Source organism: Heterodontus francisci, chromosome 25, assembly GCF_036365525.1.
Source record: "Heterodontus francisci isolate sHetFra1 chromosome 25, sHetFra1.hap1, whole genome shotgun sequence".
Classification (NCBI taxonomy): domain Eukaryota; kingdom Metazoa; phylum Chordata; class Chondrichthyes; order Heterodontiformes; family Heterodontidae; genus Heterodontus; species Heterodontus francisci.
Window position 1 is genome coordinate 59,929,731 of NC_090395.1, and position 14,608 is coordinate 59,944,338.

The following is a 14,608-nucleotide window of genomic DNA, read 5'->3' on the forward strand; positions in this document are numbered from 1 at the left end:
CCATCCTCACTTTTATAATTTATCACTCCTGCCTTAGACCCTATCAGAGGCTTTCCCTTTTGTTTTGTTTTTGTCCTCTCCTCCTTTCCTGGCCTCTGTAACTGCTTAAAACTTGATATCTACAACATTTTCCAGTTCTGATGAAAGGTTATCAACCTGAAATGTCAACTCTCCTCAGAGATACTGCCTGACCTGTTGAGTACTTCCACCATTTTCAGTCTATATTCCAGATTTCAAGCATCCGCAGTATTTTTCTTTTGAGATGAGGGTTGTAGGGCTGGGCGAAGTTATGAAGATAGGATGAGTGAGGCCATGAAGGGACTTGAAAACAAGGATGAGAATTTTAAAATTTGGGGTGTTGTTGGATCAGGAGCTGACGTAGGTTGGCGAGCACAAGGGTGATGGGTGACCGGGACTTGGTGTGAGTTATGAGATAGGCAGCAGAGTTTTGGATAAGCTCAAGTTTATGGAGGGGTAAGGTTCGAGGCCAGCTAGGAAAGCATTAGAATAGTCGAATCTACAGGCAACAAAAAAGCATGGACTGGCCTCTGTCAATGCTTCACGCTCAGGCACTAAAGATGAAAATCCACCACCATCTTTTCAAGGCTCTCCAGGACCAGACTTTTCCTGAGTTATAGGAGCGGTTGGCAAATGCATGGATCAGCTTCCTACTGACCTTTCCAATGCCTTTAACAGCTAAAGTAAAAGGTGGCGAGTAGCAGTAGGAGGTCACAAATTTCCATTTGAACTTCATTCTCTTGGTGCTCCAGCATGAATATAAAAGTGTCAGACGAATACAAATAAATTTACGTTGTGCCTCTGATCACAATGCTAACTAGCTGTACTTTAACAAAATATATTTCTTCTTCATTTCAGGTAATAAGGATCGTAAGCTTTAACGACCTTTGGATGTCAACCAATCTACTGGCCCCTCTTCTACTAACCCAAGTTCTTCTTCCAATCTCACCCCTTGCTGTATTTTCACTATCCTCTCTAACAAAGACTCTGGACAGAAATGAACTAATTTGTTGTGTGTGCCCAGATGTTTCAGATTTCCAGCCTTTGCAGTTTTTAGCTTTTTGTTTACAACGGTAACCGCATTGTATTATAGTCGGAGATCAGAGAATATAGTCTGAGACCAGTCTTCAGCCTCAGTACTGGTTCTGTAGTTACAATGTTCAATGCATAATGACCTCTAAGATGTTTTGCACATCCAGATACTATAAATAATTCAAAAGTATTTCCCTACTGGATCTTGCAGAAGATACTTAAATAGCAATACTTTGATCTAGTTGCCATAATCAGTTGGCAGGCATTCTTGGGCAGAGTATTAATGATACATTGATAACATATGTAAAAGGATGAAGTTTTTGTATAGTAATTGGTGTTTGTTCACCAGAATGTGGCCTGCTTACTGCACAGATCTGATTCTAGTTGATTGCCAACTATGTATATATGTGACAAACAATTTAGCACCAATGTTTACTGTAATTATTACAATTTCTTAGAGACAAGGCAACATTAACAATTTGTGGAGAATAATTTCTTTTAAAATTTCATTACACAAGGTACGGTTGCATCTGACCAGGTTTTTAAAAATAATTGTGCCTTCACATTTCACCCTTTTGACCTGAAGGCACTGAATCCATTGAAGCACAGTTCCAAAGGGCACCAGACATTCTCAGGATACTTTATCCAAGTGAAGGTAGTGAATATTAGCAGGATATTCAACATGAGGCATCACCATGAGCCCGAAACAAACTTTCACCCATAGTTTACCTACTTTATGACTCGCAGGTGTCAGTGGATAGTAATCAGGAGTAATGACTATTCTAATTTTCTCTCTTCTCTGGCCCAGAGGTGCTGAAGTCAATGATATCACCCCTGTTGTCTCACTGGCTGAGATCAGCTAACTCAGAATAAATCAGCAATGGAATCTCAGGCTTTCCTAGTCTGTTTGGCTTAGTTTGATTGGGCTGTGAATTCACCCACTGAGCCACTCGGGCCCCCATTTCTTCTTTCTGGAAGGCATTATCTTTTTAAAATCCCATTTTGCCACACCACACAAGACTTCAAGAATGAGGTATAGTGAGATACATGTTTTGTGATTCATTTGCTTTTGTTGTCATACAGCACATTGTCCTAAAAACATGATCAGAGTACTGAAAGATGGGTTACTGCCCTTCCCACAAGTAATCCACCTGAACATCTGACTAAAATCCAGCAGCAATATCACTATTTCTCTGGTATTGAATCAAGTGCAATATTTTATTTTAAATCAGTATATTTAAAACTAACAGAGTCCTTCAAAACATTTACAATGAAATTAGTATTTTTTCTTGCCACAACACATCTTTAATTCCCCATCCCACGCCATTGCTCTCATGCCATCCCCATCCCATTTCTTTCATCCCTCTCATATCATCCCCATCCCATCTTCCCAAGTCATCCCCCAGTCCTCCCATGCCATCCCATACCTCCCATGCATTCTCCAACCCCCCCATACTATCCCTCATTCACCCTCCTCTCATTCCATCCCGTTTCTGCCATCCCCCCCCCCCCCCATCATCCCCAATTCTTCCTGTCAGGGTAACTTTGTTGTTGGATTCCCCTGACCTCCGAACCGCAAAACATTTGTGGTGCAATTAGTACCTTTATTGCAACAGTACTTGTTTAAATCCCCATCCCTTTATTTTTTCATATCACTCCCATCCCATCTTCCTATGCCATCCCCATTCCATAACTCCCAAGTCATCCAAACCCCCCATGTCATTTCTCCTCCCCATGTGTCACCCCCTCCCTCCCATGCCATTTCCTCCCACCCCCCAATCCCTCCAGCCAGGGTAACTTTGTTGTTGGGCTTCCCTTCCCTTCTGACCCACAAAACATCTGTGATGAAATTATTATCTTTAGGGAACAATACTTCATTAAATCCCCATCCCATCCCTCAATGCCGTCCCTCCCGAGCTAGTCCCATCCCATTCCTTTTGTCCCTCTCATATCATTCTCATCCCTTATTCCAATGCTATCCCCATCCTATCCCTCCCTGCCATCCCATTCCCATCCCCCAATACATACCTTCCATGCATTTCCACACCTTCCCTTCCCCTCCACTCAGCAATCCCTTCAGCTAGGGTAACTTTGTTGTTGGGCTCCCCATACCTTGCGCGGTTCTTTTTTTCCAACATCCCCCACCCACCCACCCCACCTCCACTAGCAACCATCGCCCCCATGTGCCTCACGCAGTCCAGTTAACACCACATCAGAGCAGCTACTCCTCAAAGCAGCAACCACCAACTAAAGCTCACAGAAAAGTTGGGCTCTCTTTGGTGTCAAAGAGCATGTAGACAGACACAGGTTAGAGCGCTGCTCCTCTCACTTTCTGATCTCTTGACCTACATTCACGGAAGAAATTGAAATGTCTCCCAAACATTGTTTCACTCAGTAACCTTAGCATTGCAGTTACAATATCTACTTAGCCAACTGTTATGCCACAGGTGCAAAACATCCAACCAATCAAAACAGTCCAGACAGACAAAAACTGTGTCGCATTATTATAGATTCATATGAAAGGTTTGATGAAATTTGAAATGTTAACTCTGTTTCTGCCTCCGCAGCTATTGCCTGACCTACTAAGTATTTTCAGCATTTTCTATTTTTATTTCAGATTTCCAGCATCCGCAGTAGTTTGCTTTTGTATTGAAAATGCATTGTACTTTGTCAGCAGCAGTATCTATTGGCAATTTTACCACTAGCACAGTGCTGTGGCATAATACTTCCTTAAGAATTAGAAGTGAAGTTAATTTTACACATTCTGTCAGTTGTTTTTAAAACAAAAGACGTACAATCTGTCATGGAAGATCTGAGTAAAAACAATTTCCCACACATTGGACTTAACCAACTCTAAATGCCTCCTTTCATTCATTATTGCTGCAATCCAAACAAAACCACCGAGCTCCCAGGGTGTTGCTACGAGTCTATTTTTGGAACAATCAGTGTCAGTCTTGTCTCAATTTGTTTTCTTTTGCTTTGTCTTTGAGCTTAATACCCTGTCGTTTAATATTAAGAGACAGGTACTTAAAGAGGTGAAAATAAAATTGAGTAGGATCTAATCTCGCAAGGTAAATATGAGGCGAAGCAATAAAATGTACAATTTAACAGCCTAACTTTTCATTACTTTCTCCCCACAGTTTCCTAAATCAAATACTTCCAAAATAATAAGCATGCATTCATTTTATAGCAGAATACATTGGGCAACTTTTTCTTTTACCACCAGAAAGAGTTACTGGATTTGATGTTGAGTCTAATCCCGTCAATGATCAGCTGTAATTGAATTACAAGGGGTGTTGTGACATAGGTGCACACTTCCGTGTGACACAACAGTAAACTTTCTTTCATTTTTTGAAGTATGGCCTTGAACACAAAGTAGAGTACTTTATATTAAAAGTAATTTTCAGCTGATTCTGACGGATTAGATGTTTGGTTCTAAATGTAAATTAAGAACCAATGAAATTTCCCAGTTTTACAATAGTATTTTTTCAATACCACAAAAATATTATAGCTCTTCCTGTTTTGTACAACACGACGATTACTGACCATCATGAAGGATACTCATACAATAACAGACTCCATAGTCAGACACATTAAAATACTTTAACTAGTCCTAAAGAGCTATGCATATAAAACAGAAATTTGAAAATGCTGTAAGATCTTAAGCCCAAGATAAATCTAATCCAATTCTGAACGAATTGTATTGTTTCTTAGACAACAGAAGAATGAGATCTAATTGGCCAACACATAGCATATTGGCCCAATAGGCTCATCTTTTAAAGAATTTTTTGTTAAATGTTCTGCAATAAACAGTCACATAAACATATGTGCAACTTTCAGATAACAAACTGCTCCGAGGCTTTCTTATAATTGATTTCAACACATTTGTCAGTGCAAAACAGTTTCAGCCTTGCACCAGTGTTAAGCGTGTGGAGTACAAATCGGGTGTCAAGCCTCAAATTGATCCCTCAGTGAAGTTCAGGGAGAATACTTCCACCACCCCTCTCCCAACTGCCAGGGAATCTCAGGTCAGGTCTCAGCCTCAATTCAGGTTTTATTTACAATGTAACTTAGCTGTACTGTCAAATGTCCTCCAAGACTGTTACTTGCTGTGGCTCTGCTGAACTGTTCTTTCTAAAATGTATTACTTGTCAAAATCAATTGTAATAAAGCCTTGGAGCATTTTGTGATCTGAAAGTTTATGTAGCTATTATTGTAGAACGCTTAACACAGAAAAATTATCTTTAAATGATGAGTTATTTGGGAAAATATGCTGTGTTGGCCAACTAATTCTAAAATTCTTATGTTGCCTATGAAATTATACTATTGTTATGAAAGTGCTTCTATTTTTTGTTAAGTTTTTTTTGAGGACTCGTATTTTAGAATTATGGACATTGTTTTATTTGGGACAATTGAAAAGGGTTCCATGAATGTTTTTTTTCCACTGAGGTTATTGAAGGGACACTAAGAGGTCTTGTTTGAAAACAACATTTGCTGGAAGGCACCTGTCTTCAGATAAATACCCAACAGGGATCTTTTTTTGACCTGGGGAAGATGTTTACAGAGAAGTGACAGGTCAAGATTTCTAAGGGTCAGGAGGCTTGACTCGAGTAGTTGTTTTTGGTTTCGCTTTGGACAGTGAGTTGGGGTGTGGAGTGTTTTGAAAGGAGTTTTAAAAACCAGCCAAGAGAGCATCACCCCAGCTCAGCCTTTTCCATCTCTTAGAAAAGCCTGCCAGCCCTTTCATCTCTTTAAGAATCTCTTTGAAGTGAGTGTACGAAATAGAGAAATTCATGCTGCATTCCTCCTGAATGGCCTACCAGAAACCCCTGATGCCACATTTCACCCGGGAAACCTGCCAAACAGATCTTCAACATCGCCTGAAAAGAACTGTTCTAAAAAGATCCCTGTGACAGCCGTCTATGCACATTTGGGACGTCAAACCTAAAAAGGGACAATGACATCTATCCATATCTTCGCTTTTTTCCCCCCAAGATTTAGCAAGTATTTGGCCAAAGTATTCTTGTTTGTCTTTTTTTTTGTAACAGAGCTCTAAAAGGAACATCTCTTTTTTTGGTTAACCAGTGTGTGTGTCTGTGAGGGGCTAAGGTAAAAGGGAACATTTGTATTTCAATCTGTGTGATAATACTTTGCTTCTTTACTGATTATGTCTTGTTTTATAATAAACTGAAACTTTTGTTGTTTAATAAAGAAACCTGGTTGGTGTATTTTATTCTGGGATAAAGAGTAGAGTCTATGATTGACCGTATCGGTAACTGGGTCAACAATTAAATATATGTTGTGATCTGTGGAGAAGTGGAACTAGAAAAGACAGTGCACTCCTCCCACCTCGGTCATAACGCTATTCAGCCAGTCTTTCAGAATTGGATTAGACTTATCTTGGAAAAACAATAGGGCTTCTGGGAAGGGCTTTTTCCCATCTTTAAGTAGGATATTTTCCAGATTTGGCAGTCAGAGACATTGGGGTAGAGTTTAACTATTGGACAGACAACCAGGGGAACACACCTGTGGGCCACCCGCCAATGTCAGGGGAGCACCCAGTACATTACCATACATAAATGTTCTTTCCGCAGAGGGTGGTGGGTGCCTGGAATGCGTTGCCAGCGGAGGTGGTAGACGCGGGCACGATAGCGTCTTTTAAGATGTATCTAGACAGATACATGAATGGGCAGGAAGCAAGGAGATACAGACCCTCAGAAAATAGGCGACATGTTTAGATAGAGGATCTGGATCGACGCAGGCTTGGAGGGCCGAAGGGCCTGTTCCTGTGCTGTAATTTTCTTTCTTTGTTCTATTTCACAGATCGAGCCTCATTACCATGCCATTGGCAGGCTGCGGGTGCCTAAGAGGTGTAGTGCTGCAGTTTACCACCTCTGGGCCAGTGCAATACCTTGTGATCCAAATGCTGACCTGACCAGCAACAAGGCAGGTCTAAGGGGCTGGGGGAGACCACGTCGGTGGGGGCTACCAGGGAAGTGACCCACATTCTTCTTGTGGAATCCAGAGGAACTTTCTTGTTTTACAAAAATAATTTTAAACTTCCTCCTCAGCTGTGCTGATAGATAAAACTGGGCATGTCCTGCTGTCTCCTGAAAGGTAACAGGTATGTCAAAACAGGTAACAGGCTAGGTATGTCAAAAGTTTCAGATATGCATATTAAAACTGGGGGCAGTTGGATGGGGAGTGAAAATCAGCTGATAATTTCTCTTGCGATTTTCAGGATGCTACTGCCCCATTTCAGTCCATTAGAGCCAGTACATATCTGTCTTATTATTTCATTTCTGTAGGTTTATAGATGGAAAGGTTTTTTTAAAAAAAACAATTAAATAATTAACTGGCTGAAACTTTAGGACAATAAACTGAGCAAAAATGTAACAGAATCAGCAATATCACTGAAGTGCTGGAAGCCCAAGTATGTGAAATGTTTGTACTCCTTTTGGTTAGCACACTCTAGTAACTTCTTGTTTTCAAGAAGTATTACATTAACCTTTATTTGAACTTTACTCATTTTCCCTGAAATGTTGTATGCATTTTTTGTGCTATTTCCAGTTCAAAAGGCAAGTTATATATTTTGATGAGTACTTTAATTCTTTTGTATAGTCTTGTAGTCTAGCTCTTCTGTTGGTTAACTCCTAAGATTTAATTTCCTCTGGCAGCACACTACCTAATGTTTCAGTGTTAAATTCCTTTACATGTTATTTTAATGCAGGTTAAAACAAACTGGTTAACAACAGTATTAAAATAGTGTGGAAAAAAACATTTACATTAACATGTAAAGCACTGTACCGTAAGAAATTAAACCCAACTGTACCAGACAACAGGTGCGTGGGGGGTTAGGCAGCACTGCAACATACATGTTCAGTTGTCCTGGGTTGCATGTTATACTCACCCCAAGATTGCATTAAAATGATTCAGACATGCAGTCATTGCATACTATTTGTTGGCTGCATACTTATTTGGGGGGTGGTTGGAGGGGGCGCAGTGCAGGTATGCAGAAAAGTGGAAGATTGGCCAGATTCCACCCACAAAAAAAAACAAATCTAGCCTGACCAATTACTGTCCTATCATCAGTAAAGTGATGGAAGGAGTCATCCATAGTGTCCTCAAGCAGCACCTACTCACCAATAACCTGCCTGCCGATGCTCAGTTCCAGTTCTCAAAACCCCTCAGCTCTTGACCTCATCATTGTCTTGACCCAAACGACACAAGAGCTAAATGGCAGAGACATGCCTTCAACATCAGGGCAGCATTTGACATCTTACCTAGCAAAACAGAAGTCAATGAGGCGGGAGGTGGTGGTGATCAAGGGAAAAATCGTTCAATGGCTAGAGTCATAAACAACACAAGCGAAGATGGTTGTGGTTGTCACAGCCACAGGAAATCACTGCAGCAAAGTGTTCTCAGCCCAACCATCATCTACTGCCTCATCAATTCCCTCCATCGCAAGGTAGAGATGCGGGGTGTTCACTGACAATTCCACAGCATTCAGCTCCATTCTCAACTCCTCTGATAATGAAGTGGCCAATGCCAACCTATTACAGGAACTAAATAACATCAAGAAGCAGGCTAACAACGGGTGGCACAGTGGTTAGTACTGCAGCCTCACAGCTCCAGCGACCCGGGTTCAATTTTGGGTACTGCCTGTGCGGAGTTTGCAAGTTCTCCCTGTGACTAGGTGCTCCTGTTTCCTCCCACAGCCAAAGACTTGCAGGTTGATAAGTAAATTGGCCATTGTAAATTGCCGAGGGAAGGTGGGGATGTGAGAGGGAATATGGGATTAATGTAGGATTAGTATAAATGGGTGGTTGATGGTCAGCACAGACTCAGTGGGCCGAAGGGCCTGTTTTCAATGCTCTATCTCTCTATGACTAACAACGTAACATTCATGGTACACAAGTGTTCAAGTAACGACAATCTCAAACAAGAGAAAGCTGCTACCTGCCCTTGTCCTTCAATGGGATCACCATCACTAAGTCTCCCACCACCAACACCCTTGGGGTCACCAATGACCAGACGTTGCACTGGATCAGCCATATCAACATCATGCATACAAAAGCAGGCCATAAACTGGGTACTCTGATGAATGACTTACCTCTAAAATCTATCAAACCCTCTCCAGTATCTACAAGGCTCTAGTCAGCAGCGTGAAGGAACGTTCACCTCTCACATGGATAAATGCAGCAATAATTGCACTCAAGATGTTCATTATCCAGGACAGAGTAGTTAATTTTTGCTATGGCATTGGACTCATCATACAGCATGATGCATTATGGCTGCAGTATGTACAATCTAGGGACCACAGCAACTATTCAAAACTACTTCAAAAGCATTTCCCTTCCCTGCAACCTCCACCACCAAAAAGAAAATGAGGTCCAGTGTTGTGAGAACAGCAATCATCTCCAAGTTTTCCTCCAACTTACACACTATTGTTACCAGGATTCTTTTGTATTAAAACTTAGGATTCTGTGTTTTTAAAAACTGAAAAGGTTTTCAGTGGACATTGAGACATCTGGAAATAACTGAATTTTTTGAAAGGAAGTTCAACAAAAGCTGAACTGAAACAAGAACTGGAATGCAGGTAATTTCAAGGAAACCAGCAGGGGGTTTGACCTCCGAGCTACCCTCTGTTATGACAAGAGAATTTATGACTGGGCATGTGACTTGTTTATGGAAGGTTTTGGTTTCATTTTTGAACTTTAAAAGCCAGTGGGTTTGGACTAAAGCAGGCATTTTGAAATTTGATTTTGACCTGCATGGAGATCAAAAGAAGGACTAGGAAAAAGTATTACCCCTCTGTAAAGAATCCTTGCTCTGGAGAAGCAAAGGCTTGTATGAAGTTGCACTGTTGACTCCTGCATTTTTGAAGAAAGCCTGAATTTGCAGAAAATCTTGCATCTTTAAAAAAAAACGACTTTTGCATCGAATGTGAGAACTGACACCTGTTGCTATACCCCTGATGGAAGACCTATGAGACGCTTGTTGCAGTTGAATTTTCTTGAATGCCTACCCATCAATATATTCGCTGGAGTTCAGAACAGTGAAGGGGGATCTCATAGAAACCTAGAAGATTCTAACAGGACTTGACAGGGTAGATGCAGGAAGGATGTTCCCGATGGTGGGGGAGTCCAAAACCAGGGGTCATAATCTAAGGATACGGGGTAAACTTGTCAGGACTGAGATTAGGAGAAATTTCTTCACCCAGAGAGTGGTGAGCCTGTGGAATTCACTACCATAGAAAGTAGTTGAGGCCAAAACATTGTATGTTTTCAAGAAGGAGTTAGATATAGCTCTTGGGTCTAAAGGGATCAAAGGGTATGGGGTGAAAGCGGGAACAGGTTACTGAGTTAGATGATCAGCCATGATCATAATGAATGGCGGAGCAGGCTCAAAGGGCCGAATGGCCTACTCCTGCTCCTATTTTCTATGTTTCTATGTTAACTTCACCTGGAAAGACTTTGAGTGGCATCCAACTATTCTACTTTGGGACACCTCATCAAACCAAAGAACTTCTTCCACATCATGACTGTCTACGTTTATTATTCCTTTCATTCCTTTTGAAACAGCTGTAACCAAAAATCCCTTTTTTCCCAGTTAACCAGTTTTTGGATGCGTGTGCATGAGGGCTGGGGAAAAATAAGGAGCTTCAATATCTCAATTCATATATAGATCTACTTCATTATTGGTTAAGACTTGGTTTTATAATAAATGGTTAATTTTGTTGTTGATTAAATAAACCTGGTTGTTGTGGTTGATTCTGGGGACAAACAGAGTATCTAATTGGCTGTTTTGGTAAGTGGGAAAATTTATTGATATGCTGTGACCTGTAGAGAAGTGGGACTGAATTAACAGTGTACTCCTCCTGCCTCAGTCCTAACACTATACGTAGTTGAACATATCACCCTTCCTTCATCATCAATGAGTCAGAATCTTGGAATTCTTTACCAACGCCATTGTGAGAGCACAAGGACTGTAGCCATTCTCAGAGCATATCAGTAGAAGTGGCTTTATCAGAATTCGAAAAACATGTTTGTTTTTTCAAAAGAAACACTGGCAATCAATTGTTTCCTAAATCATTCGAGGTTTTTTGTCTACTACTACTCCACCTGTAAGCTTATTCTTCATTGATCAAAAGTGTAGCCTATTTGGGAGAACCAATGCAACATATTTATGTCTTGATGCTGACTGCTGGTCTGTTGAGCTTCAAGAAACTGCTTTTGTTTTATTGAGCTGTTTCCAGTGCTCTAATGAAACATTATTTTATCCCTCAATCACCATCAAATGCAAACTAGTCATTTATCTGTTGTAGGACCTTGCTGTGTTCAAGCAGGTTGCTACATTTGTCTATATAACAGGGACCATTAAAAAAAAGTCATAGGCTGTAAAGTGGCAAGGGATGTCCCAAGGATGTGAAAGACGCTGTATAATTTCAAGTGTATTCTTTCTTTTTTAGTGACACAGTAATGGCAGTAAGTTTCACATGTGCCTTTGCTCTGTAATAAGCAGGAAGGTTCATATGACCCAAGCAGAGCCTTAATATCTTTGGCTACGTTTCACCTTCAAATGCCTCCCATACTTACTCCATTTGAGTTCCAAGGGCTTGAATTACTGAATAAAGACAGTTGTTAACTCACCCAAAGACAGACATTCAATCAGCTGTTGAAAGGCTCAACGATAGAAGCAAGAAAGTCCAACTTCGTACTGACCATATGCCTAACAGGCACACTGCCAAGGTTAGAACTGCTGTCCACATTTTTTGTGTTAATCTACCATGCACAGCATAAAAAAGACACAGGGGTAGGAATTGTTTGTGCTCCCACTGAAGATTTTTCATCCACCTTTATTGAAGGGAAAATCATGCAGTGGTGAGTGCAGAAGCTGAGTTTTTACCCATCAGTCTGTTTGCAAAAATAATTGCACAACTGGAGTTGCAGTGATGAGATGTCTTTGTGGCAATTGACAAGAAGCTGCATCATTCTTCTTCCCTCATGATCAAATTAATGCCTCTTTAAAGGAAAAGTTATGCTATACTGGGGACATTTCAATAACCAGGACAATCATGAATTATCTGTTTAGAAATTTGCAGGGAAAATTGGCACTGTTGCACATACTTTATCAGATGCATTGAAAATATTTCCATGTATTTATCTTCCTTGAAAATAGTCAAAGTAGTCCAAAATAATGAATATGTCATGATGGGCATAGTTTTTGAAATAATTACATCTTGCAAGACTACCAGTTGGGAGTGCCCTCTTAACCTATATAGAAGGCAACCAGAGAAGTAACCCTTGCCACAGTTAACATTGTAGATGTTTGCCAAATGGTACACATCTGAAATGAAAGGGCCAAGGAAGAGATCAAATTTCAATTTTAAAGAGGAGATTTTCTGAGTCCTTGCTTGCAGCTGCCATTGGGTGAAGGTTCAAAATTACCCACTATCCTCCAGAATAATTGGCTTGGGGCACAAGGGACTGAATTTTCATTCTGAGATTGGGACCCTGGCATTGGGTACATTTCTGAGTTCCAACCCATGGGCAGGGTGCGCGCTTGCCATTCAATTAAGAATGACAGGCAGGCTCCTGAGGCTGGAGGGCCAATAGGAAGCCCTCCAGCACTAACAAGTCAGCAGCCACACTGTCAGAGGTGGGCGCTGCTGATGTAGCTAGGAGAGAGAGAGGGCACCTCAAGATGGAACTACCTTCTGAACAGCTTTTTAAAATTATCAAAAAGGCAACAGCTGCCAGGCTGTCATCCACCCCCTCCACTGGACTGCCTATGGAGGCTGCACAGGGGGTGGGATGAGTCCTAGCTGGATGGAGCGCTGGAGCCCCCCACCCCTCCAATTTTGGTCCACCACTGGAGGCCCCCTCCATCCTTTGGCAGTGTTTTGGCCTCAGTGGGGGCCCGCAGGCAGACTGGAAAATTCCAGTCAGCTTGTGAAGGGTGGCCTTAATAGGCCCTTTAATTGGCCTAATGGGCTACCCAAACCCTCACCCCATCACGATCCTGCCTGAATGAAAAAAGGTGGGAGACTGGCACGCCGGCTGGCAGCAGGAAGTTGTGGGCCCATCCGCTTTGCATCCCGCCTCCATGGCTGTTTGAAAATTCAGCCCAAGACTTGCTTTACAGTTGGATTCATTTACATCATAAATTATACAGGACTTTGTCACCCTCCCTGCAATGTTTTATTATATAAAAGAGACACAATTAACTCTAAGTGCTTGAAGCATTTGAGCTGCCGTAACAATCACATCACAAAATACTGGAGCGAATTATAAGTGGGATGCTAAGAAAAGCAAAAATCAGAATATAAAAAAAATACACCTGAAATTAGGAGGCTGGAAAGGCCAAAGTGGCTCTCTCTTTTTAAAACAGCAGCTTTCATTTATATAGCGACGTAAAGAGTAGTAAAATGTCCCAACGTGCTTCATAGGAGCATTATTAAATGAGTTCTGACGCAGAGATATTAGGACAGAAAACCAAAAGCTTGGTCAAAGAGTTGAGTTTGAAGGAGCATCTTAAAAGGAAGAGAGAGGTAAAGAGGGAGGGAATCCTAGAGCTTAGGGTCTAGACAGTTGAAAGCACAGCCGCCAATGGTGGAGTGATGAAAATCGTGGATGCGCAAGAGGCCAGAAATGGAAGAACACAGAGATCTCAGAGGGTTTTTCTCCCAGAGGTCATAGAGGGATTTGAAAATATGGATGATTTTCTTAAAATGCAGCCACTGCCAGACCAGGAGCTGATGTAGGTCAGATTCTATATTAATCAGAGCTTTCCCTAAGAGAGGAAATTGCCTCCATTTCATGCAGCACTGTGATGCACTTTATTCTCATTTTATCTTTACACTTCGAGTGTGTCAATACAAAGGCATGCCAGAAATAATATAAATGGCCTCATTCATATCTTAAAAAGATGAAGTGCATAGACTAGTTTAAATATTGTCTTGAGGTATGTGCATCAGTGCATGAATGTCAAATTAAACAACATCCCACAAACCATTATTAGTTTGCAATATTATCTGATTCAATTTTCATAACAAATTGTAAACCTGAACAGTGCTAAAATTAGCAGTTTCACACCAATAAAAAGATTCTTGTGAAACCTTAACACATATTGTAAATTTCAAACATTTTCCTTTGTTTAGCTAATCATTATGTTCCATACTCAACGCAGAATTTTTCCAGATGAAGTACACTAACAGTTGCTGCCTACACTGCCAGCTCTTGCCAGAATTTAAACAAAGAAACGTGAATTAGCCTCCTAAATTGAAACACTAACAGCAAAATATTAATAACACTGATCTGAACACTTTCATCAGATCACCATCTGACATCCACCAAGTTGTGTGATACACACTAGCCTATTAAATAGTACGATGCACTGTTGAAAAACATGCCCAGAAACTGGAATAAAGACAGAAAATGGTGGAAATACTCAGCAGGTCCGGCAGCATCTATGGTGAGAGAAATAGAGTTAATGTTTCAGGTCGATGATCTTTCATCATAACTGGAAACAATTAGCAATTTAATAGGTATTAAGC

The 14,608-nt window shown here is 41.0% G+C and overlaps 1 protein-coding gene across 3 annotated transcripts in view; it reads right to left on the minus strand.

Annotated features, from left to right (window-relative positions):
* The window catches only part of LOC137383907 (ras association domain-containing protein 5-like), a 155,570-nt gene that overhangs the window by 31,696 nt on the left and 109,266 nt on the right, over nt 1-14,608 (minus strand). Inside the window, exon 1 of one of the 3 annotated variants that reach the window (XM_068057291.1) lies at nt 8,194-8,320. The exons of the other annotated variants lie outside the window; for them this stretch is intronic. The gene's annotated coding sequence lies outside the window, so the exon portion shown is untranslated. Of the gene's footprint in view, nt 1-8,193; nt 8,321-14,608 lie in introns of those variants that run through there. 3 annotated transcript variants of the gene reach the window in all.